Source organism: Daphnia pulicaria, unplaced genomic scaffold (genome assembly GCF_021234035.1).
Source record: "Daphnia pulicaria isolate SC F1-1A unplaced genomic scaffold, SC_F0-13Bv2 h1tg000062l, whole genome shotgun sequence".
In the NCBI taxonomy this organism is placed as follows: domain Eukaryota; kingdom Metazoa; phylum Arthropoda; class Branchiopoda; order Diplostraca; family Daphniidae; genus Daphnia; species Daphnia pulicaria.
This window is the reverse complement of record NW_025804785.1, coordinates 153813-172204: the sequence shown is the minus strand read 5'-3', so window position 1 is coordinate 172204 and position 18392 is coordinate 153813. Positions and strand designations below refer to the sequence as shown.

The following is an 18392-nucleotide window of genomic DNA, read 5'->3' as shown; positions in this document are numbered from 1 at the left end:
CAAGGGTACACATATGCAAAATCAATACGGTCAATATAGGCGGTAGAAAAATAGGGAGAAGAAGGTGATCACTTCAAAGGTTGGGACAAGAGGCAAAAGATCAAGCGAGTGGCATCTGGAAACAACTGATAAGAACAGATACTACACTTTGATCTTAGCCAAAAGGCCGAGAAGCGATAATGTTACAAGGATTACTGCCCAAAATAACCACTGAGGTTCAACACATTTCCGGTGGTGTACGAAGAATACTCATATCACTCAAAACATTCAAGAAATGCTATAAAATATTGAGTTGTTCATTTTTCCAGACGCGACCACTTGATGCTTATAAAGTTCATTTTCATTTGTTTTATTATGCTCATACTGTATTAAGGGAGATACAATTTACGCTGAAGGCGTTGCAAATTTTACTCTCGTTATCACACTAGGTCCTTTTTTTTCAGAATATGGCTTTGCCACGCCACCTGACGACAAAAGCTCTGAACGATAATTAATCATGATTAAATAACAATAACTAAAAGAATGCAATACGATCATAAAGTCATGACACATCCTCAAATTGACCAACCTCACTTTCACAATTTATTTTGCCATACAAGCAGATGATTTAAGGACACGAATACCTGGAATTATTATTAAGATTTATCTCTTTAGATTTTCAAGAATTTAAATTTGTTTTATCATCTCAACCACTCTGAACACGCTAGTTTCCTTCCGCTATTTCACATGGATTTAACGGAAACGGTCCTCAATGACTGTGTTTGATGCTGTCGAGACAGCTACACTCACAGCCTGTTTCACGCTCAGAAACCAGCGTCTTAACTCGTCATCGTGGGTTGAAAGGAGACAAGTTTCTGGTGGGAAACAAGTCAAGATATACTACAGAAATGATCCTGTGAAGTATGATCTTAAATGCAATGTTATTTTGCAGAACTCTAAATAAGGTTTGTACGATCAATGAGCTTTGGCGTAAATTACAGTGCATAGATCGATATTTCGGAATATTAAATTGAGATTTGCAATACTTGACGCACACAGTACATACATTGTCAGGTCTTGCATTTTGTTCATTTATTGAAACACCGAGAAGCTCTTTAATAGTTATAGAACAAGTGACGAGACCAATTTTGGACACAATAAAGAATCCGCGTGCTCATCAAATCAATTTATTACAGTAATGTATTATCGATTGAGAGCCCATTTATCAGCTGGGTGTTTGGCGTGCACCTATAATCCTGCTTCGGGGAGGCTTGGTAGAGTGGATGGCTTGAGTTTAGGAGCCCTGTTTCGTGATACCGCATGTTGATCAGGTGCCCGCACTAAGCTTGACATCAGCATGGATCTGCTAGAGGAATCTAGTAGGTGCAGGTTAGCTAAGGAGGAGCGTAGTGGGTCAGGAGGGAAACCTAGCAGCCAAAAGTTCCCGTGTTCGGCAGTAGTGGGATCGTGCCAGTGAGTGGGCGTCATGCAACAGCCTCAACAAAATAGCCAAACCTCTATCTTTTTTTTTGTCGTTAAAACTACCGAGATCAAACAAACATGCGTTCTACAATATATGGTATCATTAATCAAAGTCCCAGCAATACCCTTTTCAACTAATACCTAAAGAATACATTATATTCCATGTCTCATCTAACTTGGGGAGCAAAAATAAAATTACACCATGCCAACAGCATCCCGTATTCCCAAGCGGTCACCCATCCAAGTACTAACGGGACCCGACATAGCTTAACTTCCGGGAGCTGACGAGACCGGGTGAGTTCTATGTGGTGTGGCCGTTGACATCAATTCAGTCGCCATTACCCGACCATATTCGCCTCTAAATCTAGTTCTAATGCTTGCTTACTTTCTGTTCGAAATACACACCAACCTTAGCCAAACAAACGAGGACATATAAGTACATTTGTCAATGGACAACCGAATATAAAATTTGATAATATTTCCAAACGCCACTATTTTTGGCTAACTGTCATTTTTAATTTTCTCGTTCCGGGGATGTCCGATCAATGAGCCAACAATCCAAGTGTCATAAGGCTAACGATTGCTTCCCTTACTTAGCTTGCGTTGCATAAGGATCTCAGAGTCAGAGAGATTAGATAGAGCTGCCCGAAGAAACCACCAACGTACAAGCCTCTCGGCTGTGCCGTGCGCTTCGCGCTTTACTTAGCTTGCGTTGCATAAGGATCTCAGAGCCAGAGAGATTAGATAGAGCTGCCCGAAGAAACCACCAACGTACAAGCCTCTCGGCTGTGCCGTGCGCTTCGCGCACGGCGTTTCAAATATCTTTCAGCAACAAAGAGGTTGGAGGACGTCTAGTAGCCTCTCGGCTGTGCCGTGCGCTTCGCGCACGGCGTTTCAAATATCTTTCAGCAACAAAGAGGTTGGAGGACGTCTAGTAGGCAATATCCAGTAAAAAATACGTTCCTTCCATTTTCAACTAATGCCAAAATAATACATTGTAGTCCATGTAGTATCACCCATCTTGGGAAGCACTTCAATTCAATTGGATTCACAAAAATAAAATAATTCCATGCCAACAGCATCCCGTATTCCCAAGCGGTCACCCATCCAAGTACTAACGGGACCCGACATAGCTTAACTTCCGGGAGCTGACGAGACCGGGTGAGTTCTATGTGGTATGGCCGTTGACATTAAACTAGACGCAATTACCCGACCATATTCGCCTCTAATCTATTACTTGTGCTTGAGATTTATCTTTTTGAAATACACACTAATCTTACCAAAACCACCGAAAAACTATCAGTTTGTCATTTTACAAATGTTGTCAGTATGTAGTAGTAGAATATCTTTGTTTCCGCATACAGACGTTTTTAATTTTTCATTTATTCAAAGTGCCCAATCAGAAGACCGGGCGTTAAAAAAATAAGTCATATAGACTCATCAATGCTCCTAACCACGGAAATCTTTAGTAAAAGGCGAAAGATTTATCCGGGTATTGATTAGAAACCAGAGTAAATAACAGTGGTATGCCTTGTATTTATATTCATTTCAAAATTTTGAAGTGCGCTTGTAAGGTTTTTTTTCGAAACATGCGTTTACATATCAAAATCCTTGTGCAATTCTTTATCAATGGGTACAGTTATTTTAAAGTAAATATCATGTATAAAGCTCGTTAACATGTTTTTGAACGAAACAGTTGTGCGCAGTGTTATTTTTGAAAAAAATGAACGATCTTTATGGTACAAGCCCAACACGTAGGTGGTGGGATCAGATGTTTACCCCGACATTCACCCTACAGCGGTTAACAATTTATTGAACTTCCCCTTTAAACATGGTGGAATCTTTTCACCTTGTCATTTGGAATCACCTTTTTAAATATTTTCCCCGTGTTCACAATGTTCCAACTGACTGATATTAATGGCCTTCAGCGAACGAATTAATCAGCCTTGTCTGACGTGCAATACCAACTAAATGGAAACAAAAATCACTTATACGATTTCACTTTCACCGTTTAATGTTATAAACACACTATGCAACACTCCAATTTTTCTAACTGACTGTAATTTTTTTTTTCTTGTACGCTGAAATGCTCCTGATGGAGCTATCAAAAATTGCCGACGACAAAGATTATTTCACTTCATCGTGGCGGGGTATTGGTTAAAGTTTTCAACTAGCAATAATCACACCTCGGGAGACCCTCATTGGTTATGATATTGCCACTGCGCAAAGCTAAATTATAATCAGAAAAGCAAGTCTACTTAAGCATTTGCTGAATTCGTTCTGCTTGGACGTGTTGGACCAACAATTTCGTTCAGAAATATTCATTTAGATTACCCTAGGCAAATTTTAATTTCCATCTCCCATTGGACTAATACCAACAGGGGACAGTTCATTACATACATGAAATAATTTTTGTCTTAATATCGGGTCAAATACTTGAAATTCTGTAAATGTGTATTTTTCTTCCATACATTTCAACAACTTCCTGCACACACAAAAAAAGGGAGGGGGAATTTCAGGTTTTCATTCCAAATTGTTTTTCACATTATGAACTATTGAAGTGAGCGAGCATTACTTTCCAACCAAACAAAATTTATAGTTAATCTGCGTGTTGACGTGAAAAATCAGTTTTCAGTGCCGTGACCAGGATTCGAACCTGGGTTACTACGGATTCATATCTAGTAGGTACCACAACGTAGGGTCCTAACCACTAGACGATCACGGCCAATCCATTGGCCATGATGATTTATATTAAAGTAGCTAAACATGAATTTCATTACTTTGTTGTTTCTTCCCAGAAAGAAAATCTGATGCTTCGCGTATTCCCAAGCGGTCAACCCTACCGTTTACTAACGGGACCAGATTTAGTTCAACTTCCGGCAGATGACAAGAATTTTTCTTACATTTATAGTGTGTTCAGGGAACGGCGCGAACGCAGTCCCCCACTACCAAAAATTGTACTCCCGAGTTAATCACATTTGGATTAATCGCAAGGGTCAGCCCATCCTTAGTGCAATGGAAAGGCCTCGCCCTGGAGGAACCACCTTGGTGATCATGGTTGCCTCTGAGCCAGGTAAGTATGATTGTGGATGCTTTTTCACTTTGTTTAATACTTTGTATACAGCAGAACAATATTGACAAAGAGTGTTCAAGTATTTGACTGACGTTTAGAGAATACCACCCACTTTCTTTCATCGACTTGAATTACGAACTCGAGCAAAATATAGTAAATAAAGCTCAGTATTTATTTCATGGTCTTGATCTTTGCAAATACTTTTCAAGAAACAAATTGCTTGTTTTTTTTCATTTGGTCGTCCAATTGGCAAATAAGAAAATAAGAAAATCGACTTTTCATATGAAAATACACGCATCTTCATATTTTAAAAAAAAACATCACATCGAAAGATGAACAGTACTAATTAGTTAACACAATCAAGTACGTATTTTTTTATGCTTTTCTTGATATTACGAAAAAAATACAATTAGAAAAAATTACAAACATGTCTACATGACAGTTTTGCAATTATACATGGTCTTTTATTATACGGTGCTAAGACAATTTCTGTTTTATTCAATATGTTCTCCCTCATAGAGGGTGAGCCGATCCCGGAGGTACTGCAATACCGGGTCAACCCGTGGCGGGAGCAGCGCAAGCACTGTATTCCCACCGTATGCCAAAAATCAGTTTAATATTCTGGGGTCCATTTGAACCCGTATCAGATATTAAGCTGATAAGAACAGATACTACACTTTGATCTTAGCCAAAAGGCCGAGAAGCGATAATGTTACAAGGATTACTGCCCAAAATAACCACTGAGGTTCAACACATTTCCGGTGGTGTACGAAGAATACTCATATCACTCAAAACATTCAAACAAATGCTATAAAATATTGAGTTGTTCATTTTTCCAGACGCGACCACTTGATGCTTATAAAGTTCATTTTCATTTGTTTTATTATGCTCATACTGTATTAAGGGAGATACAATTTACGCTGAAGGCGTTGCAAATTTTACTCTCGTTATCACACTAGGTCCTTTTTTTTTCAGAATATGGCTTTGCCACGCCACCTGACGACAAAAGCTCTGAACGATAATTAATCATGATTAAATAACAATAACTAAAAGAATGCAATACGATCATAAAGTCATGACACATCCTCAAATTGACCAACCTCACTTTCACAATTTATTTTGCCATACAAGCAGATGATTTAAGGACACGAATACCTGGAATTATTATTAAGATTTATCTCTTTAGATTTTCAAGAATTTAAATTTGTTTTATCATCTCAACCACTCTGAACACGCTAGTTTCCTTCCGCTATTTCACATGGATTTAACGGAAACGGTCCTCAATGACTGTGTTTGATGCTGTCGAGACAGCTACACTCACAGCCTGTTTCACGCTCAGAAACCAGCGTCTTAACTCGTCATCGTGGGTTGAAAGGAGACAAGTTTCTGGTGGGAAACAAGTCAAGATATACTACAGAAATGATCCTGTGAAGTATGATCTTAAATGCAATGTTATTTTGCAGAACTCTAAATAAGGTTTGTACGATCAATGAGCTTTGGCGTAAATTACAGTGCATAGATCGATATTTCGGAATATTAAATTGAGATTTGCAATACTTGACGCACACAGTACATACATTGTCAGGTCTTGCATTTTGTTCATTTATTGAAACACCGAGAAGCTCTTTAATAGTTATAGAACAAGTGACGAGACCAATTTTGGACACAATAAAGAATCCGCGTGCTCATCAAATCAATTTATTACAGTAATGTATTATCGATTGAGAGCCCATTTATCAGCTGGGTGTTTGGCGTGCACCTATAATCCTGCTTCGGGGAGGCTTGGTAGAGTGGATGGCTTGAGTTTAGGAGCCCTGTTTCGTGATACCGCATGTTGATCAGGTGCCCGCACTAAGCTTGACATCAGCATGGATCTGCTAGAGGAATCTAGTAGGTGCAGGTTAGCTAAGGAGGAGCGTAGTGGGTCAGGAGGGAAACCTAGCAGCCAAAAGTTCCCGTGTTCGGCAGTAGTGGGATCGTGCCAGTGAGTGGGCGTCATGCAACAGCCTCAACAAAATAGCCAAACCTCTATCTTTTTTTTTGTCGTTAAAACTACCGAGATCAAACAAACATGCGTTCTACAATATATGGTATCATTAATCAAAGTCCCAGCAATACCCTTTTCAACTAATACCTAAAGAATACATTATATTCCATGTCTCATCTAACTTGGGGAGCAAAAATAAAATTACACCATGCCAACAGCATCCCGTATTCCCAAGCGGTCACCCATCCAAGTACTAACGGGACCCGACATAGCTTAACTTCCGGGAGCTGACGAGACCGGGTGAGTTCTATGTGGTATGGCCGTTGACATCAATTCAGTCGCCATTACCCGACCATATTCGCCTCTAAATCTAGTTCTAATGCTTGCTTACTTTCTGTTCGAAATACACACCAACCTTAGCCAAACAAACGAGGACATATAAGTACATTTGTCAATGGACAACCGAATATAAAATTTGATAATATTTCCAAACGCCACTATTTTTGGCTAACTGTCATTTTTAATTTTCTCGTTCCGGGGATGTCCGATCAATGAGCCAACAATCCAAGTGTCATAAGGCTAACGATTGCTTCCCTTACTTAGCTTGCGTTGCATAAGGATCTCAGAGTCAGAGAGATTAGATAGAGCTGCCCGAAGAAACCACCAACGTACAAGCCTCTCGGCTGTGCCGTGCGCTTCGCGCTTTACTTAGCTTGCGTTGCATAAGGATCTCAGAGCCAGAGAGATTAGATAGAGCTGCCCGAAGAAACCACCAACGTACAAGCCTCTCGGCTGTGCCGTGCGCTTCGCGCACGGCGTTTCAAATATCTTTCAGCAACAAAGAGGTTGGAGGACGTCTAGTAGCCTCTCGGCTGTGCCGTGCGCTTCGCGCACGGCGTTTCAAATATCTTTCAGCAACAAAGAGGTTGGAGGACGTCTAGTAGGCAATATCCAGTAAAAAATACGTTCCTTCCATTTTCAACTAATGCCAAAATAATACATTGTAGTCCATGTAGTATCACCCATCTTGGGAAGCACTTCAATTCAATTGGATTCACAAAAATAAAATAATTCCATGCCAACAGCATCCCGTATTCCCAAGCGGTCACCCATCCAAGTACTAACGGGACCCGACATAGCTTAACTTCCGGGAGCTGACGAGACCGGGTGAGTTCTATGTGGTATGGCCGTTGACATTAAACTAGACGCAATTACCCGACCATATTCGCCTCTAATCTATTACTTGTGCTTGAGATTTATCTTTTTGAAATACACACTAATCTTACCAAAACCACCGAAAAACTATCAGTTTGTCATTTTACAAATGTTGTCAGTATGTAGTAGTAGAATATCTTTGTTTCCGCATACAGACGTTTTTAATTTTTCATTTATTCAAAGTGCCCAATCAGAAGACCGGGCGTTAAAAAAATAAGTCATATAGACTCATCAATGCTCCTAACCACGGAAATCTTTAGTAAAAGGCGAAAGATTTATCCGGGTATTGATTAGAAACCAGAGTAAATAACAGTGGTATGCCTTGTATTTATATTCATTTCAAAATTTTGAAGTGCGCTTGTAAGGTTTTTTTTCGAAACATGCGTTTACATATCAAAATCCTTGTGCAATTCTTTATCAATGGGTACAGTTATTTTAAAGTAAATATCATGTATAAAGCTCGTTAACATGTTTTTGAACGAAACAGTTGTGCGCAGTGTTATTTTTGAAAAAAATGAACGATCTTTATGGTACAAGCCCAACACGTAGGTGGTGGGATCAGATGTTTACCCCGACATTCACCCTACAGCGGTTAACAATTTATTGAACTTCCCCTTTAAACATGGTGGAATCTTTTCACCTTGTCATTTGGAATCACCTTTTCAAATATTTTCCCCGTGTTCACAATGTTCCAACTGACTGATATTAATGGCCTTCAGCGAACGAATTAATCAGCCTTGTCTGACGTGCAATACCAACTAAATGGAAACAAAAATCACTTATACGATTTCACTTTCACCGTTTAATGTTATAAACACACTATGCAACACTCCAATTTTTCTAACTGACTGTAATTTTTTTTTTCTTGTACGCTGAAATGCTCCTGATGGAGCTATCAAAAATTGCCGACGACAAAGATTATTTCACTTCATCGTGGCGGGGTATTGGTTAAAGTTTTCAACTAGCAATAATCACACCTCGGGAGACCCTCATTGGTTATGATATTGCCACTGCGCAAAGCTAAATTATAATCAGAAAAGCAAGTCTACTTAAGCATTTGCTGAATTCGTTCTGCTTGGACGTGTTGGACCAACAATTTCGTTCAGAAATATTCATTTAGATTACCCTAGGCAAATTTTAATTTCCATCTCCCATTGGACTAATACCAACAGGGGACAGTTCATTACATACATGAAATAATTTTTGTCTTAATATCGGGTCAAATACTTGAAATTCTGTAAATGTGTATTTTTCTTCCATACATTTCAACAACTTCCTGCACACACAAAAAAAGGGAGGGGGAATTTCAGGTTTTCATTCCAAATTGTTTTTCACATTATGAACTATTGAAGTGAGCGAGCATTACTTTCCAACCAAACAAAATTTATAGTTAATCTGCGTGTTGACGTGAAAAATCAGTTTTCAGTGCCGTGACCAGGATTCGAACCTGGGTTACTACGGATTCATATCTAGTAGGTACCACAACGTAGGGTCCTAACCACTAGACGATCACGGCCAATCCATTGGCCATGATGATTTATATTAAAGTAGCTAAACATGAATTTCATTACTTTGTTGTTTCTTCCCAGAAAGAAAATCTGATGCTTCGCGTATTCCCAAGCGGTCAACCCTACCGTTTACTAACGGGACCAGATTTAGTTCAACTTCCGGCAGATGACAAGAATTTTTCTTACATTTATAGTGTGTTCAGGGAACGGCGCGAACGCAGTCCCCCACTACCAAAAATTGTACTCCCGAGTTAATCACATTTGGATTAATCGCAAGGGTCAGCCCATCCTTAGTGCAATGGAAAGGCCTCGCCCTGGAGGAACCACCTTGGTGATCATGGTTGCCTCTGAGCCAGGTAAGTATGATTGTGGATGCTTTTTCACTTTGTTTAATACTTTGTATACAGCAGAACAATATTGACAAAGAGTGTTCAAGTATTTGACTGACGTTTAGAGAATACCACCCACTTTCTTTCATCGACTTGAATTACGAACTCGAGCAAAATATAGTAAATAAAGCTCAGTATTTATTTCATGGTCTTGATCTTTGCAAATACTTTTCAAGAAACAAATTGCTTGTTTTTTTTTCATTTGGTCGTCCAATTGGCAAATAAGAAAATAAGAAAATCGACTTTTCATATGAAAATACACGCATCTTCATATTTTAAAAAAAAACATCACATCGAAAGATGAACAGTACTAATTAGTTAACACAATCAAGTACGTATTTTTTTATGCTTTTCTTGATATTACGAAAAAAATACAATTAGAAAAAATTACAAACATGTCTACATGACAGTTTTGCAATTATACATGGTCTTTTATTATACGGTGCTAAGACAATTTCTGTTTTATTCAATATGTTCTCCCTCATAGAGGGTGAGCCGATCCCGGAGGTACTGCAATACCGGGTCAACCCGTGGCGGGAGCAGTGCAAGCACTGTATTCCCACCGTATGCCAAAAATCAGTTTAATATTCTGGGGTCCATTTGAACCCGTATCAGATATTAAGCTGATAAGAACAGATACTACACTTTGATCTTAGCCAAAAGGCCGAGAAGCGATAATGTTACAAGGATTACTGCCCAAAATAACCACTGAGGTTCAACACATTTCCGGTGGTGTACGAAGAATACTCATATCACTCAAAACATTCAAGAAATGCTATAAAATATTGAGTTGTTCATTTTTCCAGACGCGACCACTTGATGCTTATAAAGTTCATTTTCATTTGTTTTATTATGCTCATACTGTATTAAGGGAGATACAATTTACGCTGAAGGCGTTGCAAATTTTACTCTCGTTATCACACTAGGTCCTTTTTTTTCAGAATATGGCTTTGCCACGCCACCTGACGACAAAAGCTCTGAACGATAATTAATCATGATTAAATAACAATAACTAAAAGAATGCAATACGATCATAAAGTCATGACACATCCTCAAATTGACCAACCTCACTTTCACAATTTATTTTGCCATACAAGCAGATGATTTAAGGACACGAATACCTGGAATTATTATTAAGATTTATCTCTTTAGATTTTCAAGAATTTAAATTTGTTTTATCATCTCAACCACTCTGAACACGCTAGTTTCCTTCCGCTATTTCACATGGATTTAACGGAAACGGTCCTCAATGACTGTGTTTGATGCTGTCGAGACAGCTACACTCACAGCCTGTTTCACGCTCAGAAACCAGCGTCTTAACTCGTCATCGTGGGTTGAAAGGAGACAAGTTTCTGGTGGGAAACAAGTCAAGATATACTACAGAAATGATCCTGTGAAGTATGATCTTAAATGCAATGTTATTTTGCAGAACTCTAAATAAGGTTTGTACGATCAATGAGCTTTGGCGTAAATTACAGTGCATAGATCGATATTTCGGAATATTAAATTGAGATTTGCAATACTTGACGCACACAGTACATACATTGTCAGGTCTTGCATTTTGTTCATTTATTGAAACACCGAGAAGCTCTTTAATAGTTATAGAACAAGTGACGAGACCAATTTTGGACACAATAAAGAATCCGCGTGCTCATCAAATCAATTTATTACAGTAATGTATTATCGATTGAGAGCCCATTTATCAGCTGGGTGTTTGGCGTGCACCTATAATCCTGCTTCGGGGAGGCTTGGTAGAGTGGATGGCTTGAGTTTAGGAGCCCTGTTTCGTGATACCGCATGTTGATCAGGTGCCCGCACTAAGCTTGACATCAGCATGGATCTGCTAGAGGAATCTAGTAGGTGCAGGTTAGCTAAGGAGGAGCGTAGTGGGTCAGGAGGGAAACCTAGCAGCCAAAAGTTCCCGTGTTCGGCAGTAGTGGGATCGTGCCAGTGAGTGGGCGTCATGCAACAGCCTCAACAAAATAGCCAAACCTCTATCTTTTTTTTGTCGTTAAAACTACCGAGATCAAACAAACATGCGTTCTACAATATATGGTATCATTAATCAAAGTCCCAGCAATACCCTTTTCAACTAATACCTAAAGAATACATTATATTCCATGTCTCATCTAACTTGGGGAGCAAAAATAAAATTACACCATGCCAACAGCATCCCGTATTCCCAAGCGGTCACCCATCCAAGTACTAACGGGACCCGACATAGCTTAACTTCCGGGAGCTGACGAGACCGGGTGAGTTCTATGTGGTATGGCCGTTGACATCAATTCAGTCGCCATTACCCGACCATATTCGCCTCTAAATCTAGTTCTAATGCTTGCTTACTTTCTGTTCGAAATACACACCAACCTTAGCCAAACAAACGAGGACATATAAGTACATTTGTCAATGGACAACCGAATATAAAATTTGATAATATTTCCAAACGCCACTATTTTTGGCTAACTGTCATTTTTAATTTTCTCGTTCCGGGGATGTCCGATCAATGAGCCAACAATCCAAGTGTCATAAGGCTAACGATTGCTTCCCTTACTTAGCTTGCGTTGCATAAGGATCTCAGAGTCAGAGAGATTAGATAGAGCTGCCCGAAGAAACCACCAACGTACAAGCCTCTCGGCTGTGCCGTGCGCTTCGCGCTTTACTTAGCTTGCGTTGCATAAGGATCTCAGAGCCAGAGAGATTAGATAGAGCTGCCCGAAGAAACCACCAACGTACAAGCCTCTCGGCTGTGCCGTGCGCTTCGCGCACGGCGTTTCAAATATCTTTCAGCAACAAAGAGGTTGGAGGACGTCTAGTAGCCTCTCGGCTGTGCCGTGCGCTTCGCGCACGGCGTTTCAAATATCTTTCAGCAACAAAGAGGTTGGAGGACGTCTAGTAGGCAATATCCAGTAAAAAATACGTTCCTTCCATTTTCAACTAATGCCAAAATAATACATTGTAGTCCATGTAGTATCACCCATCTTGGGAAGCACTTCAATTCAATTGGATTCACAAAAATAAAATAATTCCATGCCAACAGCATCCCGTATTCCCAAGCGGTCACCCATCCAAGTACTAACGGGACCCGACATAGCTTAACTTCCGGGAGCTGACGAGACCGGGTGAGTTCTATGTGGTATGGCCGTTGACATTAAACTAGACGCAATTACCCGACCATATTCGCCTCTAATCTATTACTTGTGCTTGAGATTTATCTTTTTGAAATACACACTAATCTTACCAAAACCACCGAAAAACTATCAGTTTGTCATTTTACAAATGTTGTCAGTATGTAGTAGTAGAATATCTTTGTTTCCGCATACAGACGTTTTTAATTTTTCATTTATTCAAAGTGCCCAATCAGAAGACCGGGCGTTAAAAAAATAAGTCATATAGACTCATCAATGCTCCTAACCACGGAAATCTTTAGTAAAAGGCGAAAGATTTATCCGGGTATTGATTAGAAACTAGAGTAAATAACAGTGGTATGCCTTGTATTTATATTCATTTCAAAATTTTGAAGTGCGCTTGTAAGGTTTTTTTTCGAAACATGCGTTTACATATCAAAATCCTTGTGCAATTCTTTATCAATGGGTACAGTTATTTTAAAGTAAATATCATGTATAAAGCTCGTTAACATGTTTTTGAACGAAACAGTTGTGCGCAGTGTTATTTTTGAAAAAAATGAACGATCTTTATGGTACAAGCCCAACACGTAGGTGGTGGGATCAGATGTTTACCCCGACATTCACCCTACAGCGGTTAACAATTTATTGAACTTCCCCTTTAAACATGGTGGAATCTTTTCACCTTGTCATTTGGAATCACCTTTTCAAATATTTTCCCCGTGTTCACAATGTTCCAACTGACTGATATTAATGGCCTTCAGCGAACGAATTAATCAGCCTTGTCTGACGTGCAATACCAACTAAATGGAAACAAAAATCACTTATACGATTTCACTTTCACCGTTTAATGTTATAAACACACTATGCAACACTCCAATTTTTCTAACTGACTGTAATTTTTTTTTTCTTGTACGCTGAAATGCTCCTGATGGAGCTATCAAAAATTGCCGACGACAAAGATTATTTCACTTCATCGTGGCGGGGTATTGGTTAAAGTTTTCAACTAGCAATAATCACACCTCGGGAGACCCTCATTGGTTATGATATTGCCACTGCGCAAAGCTAAATTATAATCAGAAAAGCAAGTCTACTTAAGCATTTGCTGAATTCGTTCTGCTTGGACGTGTTGGACCAACAATTTCGTTCAGAAATATTCATTTAGATTACCCTAGGCAAATTTTAATTTCCATCTCCCATTGGACTAATACCAACAGGGGACAGTTCATTACATACATGAAATAATTTTTGTCTTAATATCGGGTCAAATACTTGAAATTCTGTAAATGTGTATTTTTCTTCCATACATTTCAACAACTTCCTGCACACACAAAAAAAGGGAGGGGGAATTTCAGGTTTTCATTCCAAATTGTTTTTCACATTATGAACTATTGAAGTGAGCGAGCATTACTTTCCAACCAAACAAAATTTATAGTTAATCTGCGTGTTGACGTGAAAAATCAGTTTTCAGTGCCGTGACCAGGATTCGAACCTGGGTTACTACGGATTCATATCTAGTAGGTACCACAACGTAGGGTCCTAACCACTAGACGATCACGGCCAATCCATTGGCCATGATGATTTATATTAAAGTAGCTAAACATGAATTTCATTACTTTGTTGTTTCTTCCCAGAAAGAAAATCTGATGCTTCGCGTATTCCCAAGCGGTCAACCCTACCGTTTACTAACGGGACCAGATTTAGTTCAACTTCCGGCAGATGACAAGAATTTTTCTTACATTTATAGTGTGTTCAGGGAACGGCGCGAACGCAGTCCCCCACTACCAAAAATTGTACTCCCGAGTTAATCACATTTGGATTAATCGCAAGGGTCAGCCCATCCTTAGTGCAATGGAAAGGCCTCGCCCTGGAGGAACCACCTTGGTGATCATGGTTGCCTCTGAGCCAGGTAAGTATGATTGTGGATGCTTTTTCACTTTGTTTAATACTTTGTATACAGCAGAACAATATTGACAAAGAGTGTTCAAGTATTTGACTGACGTTTAGAGAATACCACCCACTTTCTTTCATCGACTTGAATTACGAACTCGAGCAAAATATAGTAAATAAAGCTCAGTATTTATTTCATGGTCTTGATCTTTGCAAATACTTTTCAAGAAACAAATTGCTTGTTTTTTTTCATTTGGTCGTCCAATTGGCAAATAAGAAAATAAGAAAATCGACTTTTCATATGAAAATACACGCATCTTCATATTTAAAAAAAAAACATCACATCGAAAGATGAACAGTACTAATTAGTTAACACAATCAAGTACGTATTTTTTTATGCTTTTCTTGATATTACGAAAAAAATACAATTAGAAAAAATTACAAACATGTCTACATGACAGTTTTGCAATTATACATGGTCTTTTATTATACGGTGCTAAGACAATTTCTGTTTTATTCAATATGTTCTCCCTCATAGAGGGTGAGCCGATCCCGGAGGTACTGCAATACCGGGTCAACCCGTGGCGGGAGCAGTGCAAGCACTGTATTCCCACCGTATGCCAAAAATCAGTTTAATATTCTGGGGTCCATTTGAACCCGTATCAGATATTAAGCTGATAAGAACAGATACTACACTTTGATCTTAGCCAAAAGGCCGAGAAGCGATAATGTTACAAGGATTACTGCCCAAAATAACCACTGAGGTTCAACACATTTCCGGTGGTGTACGAAGAATACTCATATCACTCAAAACATTCAAGAAATGCTATAAAATATTGAGTTGTTCATTTTTCCAGACGCGACCACTTGATGCTTATAAAGTTCATTTTCATTTGTTTTATTATGCTCATACTGTATTAAGGGAGATACAATTTACGCTGAAGGCGTTGCAAATTTTACTCTCGTTATCACACTAGGTCCTTTTTTTTCAGAATATGGCTTTGCCACGCCACCTGACGACAAAAGCTCTGAACGATAATTAATCATGATTAAATAACAATAACTAAAAGAATGCAATACGATCATAAAGTCATGACACATCCTCAAATTGACCAACCTCACTTTCACAATTTATTTTGCCATACAAGCAGATGATTTAAGGACACGAATACCTGGAATTATTATTAAGATTTATCTCTTTAGATTTTCAAGAATTTAAATTTGTTTTATCATCTCAACCACTCTGAACACGCTAGTTTCCTTCCGCTATTTCACATGGATTTAACGGAAACGGTCCTCAATGACTGTGTTTGATGCTGTCGAGACAGCTACACTCACAGCCTGTTTCACGCTCAGAAACCAGCGTCTTAACTCGTCATCGTGGGTTGAAAGGAGACAAGTTTCTGGTGGGAAACAAGTCAAGATATACTACAGAAATGATCCTGTGAAGTATGATCTTAAATGCAATGTTATTTTGCAGAACTCTAAATAAGGTTTGTACGATCAATGAGCTTTGGCGTAAATTACAGTGCATAGATCGATATTTCGGAATATTAAATTGAGATTTGCAATACTTGACGCACACAGTACATACATTGTCAGGTCTTGCATTTTGTTCATTTATTGAAACACCGAGAAGCTCTTTAATAGTTATAGAACAAGTGACGAGACCAATTTTGGACACAATAAAGAATCCGCGTGCTCATCAAATCAATTTATTACAGTAATGTATTATCGATTGAGAGCCCATTTATCAGCTGGGTGTTTGGCGTGCACCTATAATCCTGCTTCGGGGAGGCTTGGTAGAGTGGATGGCTTGAGTTTAGGAGCCCTGTTTCGTGATACCGCATGTTGATCAGGTGCCCGCACTAAGCTTGACATCAGCATGGATCTGCTAGAGGAATCTAGTAGGTGCAGGTTAGCTAAGGAGGAGCGTAGTGGGTCAGGAGGGAAACCTAGCAGCCAAAAGTTCCCGTGTTCGGCAGTAGTGGGATCGTGCCAGTGAGTGGGCGTCATGCAACAGCCTCAACAAAATAGCCAAACCTCTATCTTTTTTTTTGTCGTTAAAACTACCGAGATCAAACAAACATGCGTTCTACAATATATGGTATCATTAATCAAAGTCCCAGCAATACCCTTTTCAACTAATACCTAAAGAATACATTATATTCCATGTCTCATCTAACTTGGGGAGCAAAAATAAAATTACACCATGCCAACAGCATCCCGTATTCCCAAGCGGTCACCCATCCAAGTACTAACGGGACCCGACATAGCTTAACTTCCGGGAGCTGACGAGACCGGGTGAGTTCTATGTGGTATGGCCGTTGACATCAATTCAGTCGCCATTACCCGACCATATTCGCCTCTAAATCTAGTTCTAATGCTTGCTTACTTTCTGTTCGAAATACACACCAACCTTAGCCAAACAAACGAGGACATATAAGTACATTTGTCAATGGACAACCGAATATAAAATTTGATAATATTTCCAAACGCCACTATTTTTGGCTAACTGTCATTTTTAATTTTCTCGTTCCGGGGATGTCCGATCAATGAGCCAACAATCCAAGTGTCATAAGGCTAACGATTGCTTCCCTTACTTAGCTTGCGTTGCATAAGGATCTCAGAGTCAGAGAGATTAGATAGAGCTGCCCGAAGAAACCACCAACGTACAAGCCTCTCGGCTGTGCCGTGCGCTTCGCGCTTTACTTAGCTTGCGTTGCATAAGGATCTCAGAGCCAGAGAGATTAGATAGAGCTGCCCGAAGAAACCACCAACGTACAAGCCTCTCGGCTGTGCCGTGCGCTTCGCGCACGGCGTTTCAAATATCTTTCAGCAACAAAGAGGTTGGAGGACGTCTAGTAGCCTCTCGGCTGTGCCGTGCGCTTCGCGCACGGCGTTTCAAATATCTTTCAGCAACAAAGAGGTTGGAGGACGTCTAGTAGGCAATATCCAGTAAAAAATACGTTCCTTCCATTTTCAACTAATGCCAAAATAATACATTGTAGTCCATGTAGTATCACCCATCTTGGGAAGCACTTCAATTCAATTGGATTCACAAAAATAAAATAATTCCATGCCAACAGCATCCCGTATTCCCAAGCGGTCACCCATCCAAGTACTAACGGGACCCGACATAGCTTAACTTCCGGGAGCTGACGAGACCGGGTGAGTTCTATGTGGTATGGCCGTTGACATTAAACTAGACGCAATTACCCGACCATATTCGCCTCTAATCTATTACTTGTGCTTGAGATTTATCTTTTTGAAATACACACTAATCTTACCAAAACCACCGAAAAACTATCAGTTTGTCATTTTACAAATGTTGTCAGTATGTAGTAGTAGAATATCTTTGTTTCCGCATACAGACGTTTTTAATTTTTCATTTATTCAAAGTGCCCAATCAGAAGACCGGGCGTTAAAAAAATAAGTCATATAGACTCATCAATGCTCCTAACCACGGAAATCTTTAGTAAAAGGCGAAAGATTTATCCGGGTATTGATTAGAAACCAGAGTAAATAACAGTGGTATGCCTTGTATTTATATTCATTTCAAAATTTTGAAGTGCGCTTGTAAGGTTTTTTTTCGAAACATGCGTTTACATATCAAAATCCTTGTGCAATTCTTTATCAATGGGTACAGTTATTTTAAAGTAAATATCATGTATAAAGCTCGTTAACATGTTTTTGAACGAAACAGTTGTGCGCAGTGTTATTTTTGAAAAAAATGAACGATCTTTA

The 18392-nt window shown here is 39.3% G+C and overlaps 28 non-coding genes and 1 pseudogene across 28 annotated transcripts; all 29 read right to left on the bottom strand.

Moving 5' to 3' along the window:
- Positions 1-75: 75 nt before the first annotated feature.
- Positions 76-178, bottom strand: LOC124317720 (annotated as a pseudogene).
- Positions 179-688: 510 nt separating this feature from the next.
- LOC124317756 lies at positions 689-910 on the bottom strand. The gene has a single exon (XR_006912261.1). It is a non-coding gene; the product is annotated as a small nucleolar RNA U3 (small nucleolar RNA).
- Positions 911-1664: 754 nt separating this feature from the next.
- Positions 1665-1783, bottom strand: LOC124317624. Its single transcript, XR_006912141.1, has one exon. It is a non-coding gene; the product is annotated as a 5S ribosomal RNA (ribosomal RNA).
- Positions 1784-2531: 748 nt separating this feature from the next.
- On the bottom strand, positions 2532-2650 carry LOC124317875. Its single transcript, XR_006912373.1, has one exon. It is a non-coding gene; the product is annotated as a 5S ribosomal RNA (ribosomal RNA).
- Positions 2651-2853: 203 nt separating this feature from the next.
- Positions 2854-2976, bottom strand: LOC124317846. Its single transcript, XR_006912346.1, has one exon. It is a non-coding gene; the product is annotated as a U5 spliceosomal RNA (small nuclear RNA).
- A 574-nt stretch (positions 2977-3550) lies between these two features.
- On the bottom strand, positions 3551-3692 carry LOC124317799. The gene has a single exon (XR_006912302.1). It is a non-coding gene; the product is annotated as a U4 spliceosomal RNA (small nuclear RNA).
- Positions 3693-4096: 404 nt separating this feature from the next.
- On the bottom strand, positions 4097-4186 carry Trnah-gug. Its single transcript is given in 2 exon segments — positions 4097-4131; positions 4150-4186. It is a non-coding gene; the product is annotated as a tRNA-His (tRNA).
- Positions 4187-4378: 192 nt separating this feature from the next.
- Positions 4379-4542, bottom strand: LOC124317665. The gene has a single exon (XR_006912180.1). It is a non-coding gene; the product is annotated as a U1 spliceosomal RNA (small nuclear RNA).
- A 509-nt stretch (positions 4543-5051) lies between these two features.
- Positions 5052-5242, bottom strand: LOC124317715. The gene has a single exon (XR_006912226.1). It is a non-coding gene; the product is annotated as a U2 spliceosomal RNA (small nuclear RNA).
- Positions 5243-5754: 512 nt separating this feature from the next.
- On the bottom strand, positions 5755-5976 carry LOC124317755. Its single transcript, XR_006912260.1, has one exon. It is a non-coding gene; the product is annotated as a small nucleolar RNA U3 (small nucleolar RNA).
- A 754-nt stretch (positions 5977-6730) lies between these two features.
- LOC124317874 lies at positions 6731-6849 on the bottom strand. The gene has a single exon (XR_006912372.1). It is a non-coding gene; the product is annotated as a 5S ribosomal RNA (ribosomal RNA).
- A 748-nt stretch (positions 6850-7597) lies between these two features.
- Positions 7598-7716, bottom strand: LOC124317873. The gene has a single exon (XR_006912371.1). It is a non-coding gene; the product is annotated as a 5S ribosomal RNA (ribosomal RNA).
- Positions 7717-7919: 203 nt separating this feature from the next.
- On the bottom strand, positions 7920-8042 carry LOC124317845. Its single transcript, XR_006912345.1, has one exon. It is a non-coding gene; the product is annotated as a U5 spliceosomal RNA (small nuclear RNA).
- Positions 8043-8616: 574 nt separating this feature from the next.
- Positions 8617-8758, bottom strand: LOC124317798. Its single transcript, XR_006912301.1, has one exon. It is a non-coding gene; the product is annotated as a U4 spliceosomal RNA (small nuclear RNA).
- A 404-nt stretch (positions 8759-9162) lies between these two features.
- Positions 9163-9252, bottom strand: Trnah-gug. Its single transcript is given in 2 exon segments — positions 9163-9197; positions 9216-9252. It is a non-coding gene; the product is annotated as a tRNA-His (tRNA).
- A 192-nt stretch (positions 9253-9444) lies between these two features.
- On the bottom strand, positions 9445-9608 carry LOC124317664. The gene has a single exon (XR_006912179.1). It is a non-coding gene; the product is annotated as a U1 spliceosomal RNA (small nuclear RNA).
- A 510-nt stretch (positions 9609-10118) lies between these two features.
- LOC124317709 lies at positions 10119-10309 on the bottom strand. Its single transcript, XR_006912220.1, has one exon. It is a non-coding gene; the product is annotated as a U2 spliceosomal RNA (small nuclear RNA).
- A 510-nt stretch (positions 10310-10819) lies between these two features.
- Positions 10820-11041, bottom strand: LOC124317754. The gene has a single exon (XR_006912259.1). It is a non-coding gene; the product is annotated as a small nucleolar RNA U3 (small nucleolar RNA).
- A 753-nt stretch (positions 11042-11794) lies between these two features.
- Positions 11795-11913, bottom strand: LOC124317872. Its single transcript, XR_006912370.1, has one exon. It is a non-coding gene; the product is annotated as a 5S ribosomal RNA (ribosomal RNA).
- Positions 11914-12661: 748 nt separating this feature from the next.
- Positions 12662-12780, bottom strand: LOC124317871. The gene has a single exon (XR_006912369.1). It is a non-coding gene; the product is annotated as a 5S ribosomal RNA (ribosomal RNA).
- A 203-nt stretch (positions 12781-12983) lies between these two features.
- LOC124317855 lies at positions 12984-13106 on the bottom strand. Its single transcript, XR_006912354.1, has one exon. It is a non-coding gene; the product is annotated as a U5 spliceosomal RNA (small nuclear RNA).
- A 574-nt stretch (positions 13107-13680) lies between these two features.
- Positions 13681-13822, bottom strand: LOC124317797. Its single transcript, XR_006912300.1, has one exon. It is a non-coding gene; the product is annotated as a U4 spliceosomal RNA (small nuclear RNA).
- Positions 13823-14226: 404 nt separating this feature from the next.
- Trnah-gug lies at positions 14227-14316 on the bottom strand. Its single transcript is given in 2 exon segments — positions 14227-14261; positions 14280-14316. It is a non-coding gene; the product is annotated as a tRNA-His (tRNA).
- Positions 14317-14508: 192 nt separating this feature from the next.
- On the bottom strand, positions 14509-14672 carry LOC124317663. Its single transcript, XR_006912178.1, has one exon. It is a non-coding gene; the product is annotated as a U1 spliceosomal RNA (small nuclear RNA).
- A 509-nt stretch (positions 14673-15181) lies between these two features.
- LOC124317708 lies at positions 15182-15372 on the bottom strand. The gene has a single exon (XR_006912219.1). It is a non-coding gene; the product is annotated as a U2 spliceosomal RNA (small nuclear RNA).
- Positions 15373-15882: 510 nt separating this feature from the next.
- Positions 15883-16104, bottom strand: LOC124317753. Its single transcript, XR_006912258.1, has one exon. It is a non-coding gene; the product is annotated as a small nucleolar RNA U3 (small nucleolar RNA).
- Positions 16105-16858: 754 nt separating this feature from the next.
- LOC124317870 lies at positions 16859-16977 on the bottom strand. Its single transcript, XR_006912368.1, has one exon. It is a non-coding gene; the product is annotated as a 5S ribosomal RNA (ribosomal RNA).
- A 748-nt stretch (positions 16978-17725) lies between these two features.
- LOC124317869 lies at positions 17726-17844 on the bottom strand. The gene has a single exon (XR_006912367.1). It is a non-coding gene; the product is annotated as a 5S ribosomal RNA (ribosomal RNA).
- Positions 17845-18047: 203 nt separating this feature from the next.
- Positions 18048-18170, bottom strand: LOC124317844. The gene has a single exon (XR_006912344.1). It is a non-coding gene; the product is annotated as a U5 spliceosomal RNA (small nuclear RNA).
- Positions 18171-18392: the final 222 nt, after the last annotated feature.